Here is a 1608-nt window from a genome sequence, read left to right as displayed (position 1 = left end):
GAACGTGCTGTCAGCTCAGCTGGGATTGTTTCAAACGTTTTGTTGCTGGAAAGCAGAAGTGGTCCAGGGGCACGGGAGGTGCAGGGGTGTGGAGCAGAGGCTGTGCAAAAAGCTGAACCAAATCACGGTGAAAACTACGGAATTTGGTCGCCGTGTCCATCCTCCACATGGCCAAGGTGTCCTTCAGGAGGCACATTTATCCCGGGGGTTCAACTTTATTGTTTCTTGCCAAGTCAGTGCTGTCAGCAGGGAGGCAAAACACCTTTCCCGGGAACAGTTGTCCAGGTAGGATTTGTGCCTGGGGCTTTCCCCTGGGACAGACCCATTTACACCCAATTTATACCTCCCAGCTCCCACCTGCATATTCAGAAGCACAGATCCACATCCAGGGCCTCTGGGAGGGGGAAATGCTAATTTTGGGAAGCAGATCTTGATGACAGATTTCCTTTTAACGTTCCTGTGCCTTTGTGAGGGACTTAAAGCGTCGGTGCCACCATTTGGGAGCTCAGAGTAAGTTGTGGGGCTCGACAAGAGTTTTGGAGGCAAAAAGGAATCTTAGCAGTGAACCAGAGGAAAGCCAGGCACTCCAAAGGGATTTGGAACAAAGAATTGGGGTCTGGTGAGTGAAACAATCTCCCTTAGCATGGGAGGTTTGGGTTTTTGGCACCTCTTCTTGTGAGTTTACAGGTTGCAAGGGTCAGATATCTGTTCATGTGGTCATACAAAGCTTGGCTTGGCTTCATTTGTGTCTCCAAGTTATCAAACAATGGCAGAAAAGTAATAAAAGGTGAACGACAGAGGTGCTGCTGTGGGGTGGGAAACACCTGGTTGGGTTTTAATCCTGCTCGTGGAAAGGTGTAAATGAGACACAGCAAGAGATCTGAATGTAAGGAAGTTCCTATTTGATTATTGAAGGTAGCAGGGAGGGTGTGGATTTAATCTGAGTGTGTGTCCTGGTGCATTAGAACTTATTTCGAGGTGGTTTTTCCCCACTCAGAGAAAAACGTTGAGGTTTGTGGCTGTTGGATCTAAAATTCCTTCCCAGGCAATGGAAACCCTTCAGCCCTTTGCAAAGCTGAGGGGTTACAATGCTGCAGAATTCCGAAATGGCAACCTCTGGAACTGTTTTCTGGGGAGATAATGCTTGAAAACAAGCCAGAATCCCGGCGCTGGAAATCACTGGTTTGACACAGTCTTTGTGTCCCAGAGCAGATTTCTGGATCCAGCCGGGATAATTCAGCTGGAGAGGCGGAAAAGGCCTGAAGGTTTGGGATGGGGTTTGGGTTGTGTCGGTGGCAGGGTGGGTGGTACAGAAAGGGGTTTTCTGGAACTGGGAATAGGTTCTGCTTCGTTTTCCACCAGCCTGTTCAACAGTCACAGGCAAATGGCCAAGTCCAGCCAGGGGAAATATGTCACCTGCTGAGTCAGCAAAATGCCCATCGCTGCTGATTTCAGGAATGATCCCAAAAAACCCTGGAATAGGGACGGGCTGGTGCCATGCTGCCCCTCCGGGCTGTCCTGGGCCACCCTGGGGCTGGGATCCCGGAGTGGGACAGGATTTGTCCCTTCTCCAGGCTCCTGTGGCCCTGCCCAGGCTCCTCTGCCCCA

This window comes from Corapipo altera, unplaced genomic scaffold (genome assembly GCF_003945725.1).
Source record: "Corapipo altera isolate COAL_440 unplaced genomic scaffold, ASM394572v1 226, whole genome shotgun sequence".
Classification (NCBI taxonomy): domain Eukaryota; kingdom Metazoa; phylum Chordata; class Aves; order Passeriformes; family Pipridae; genus Corapipo; species Corapipo altera.
This window is presented reverse-complemented; position numbering follows the sequence as displayed.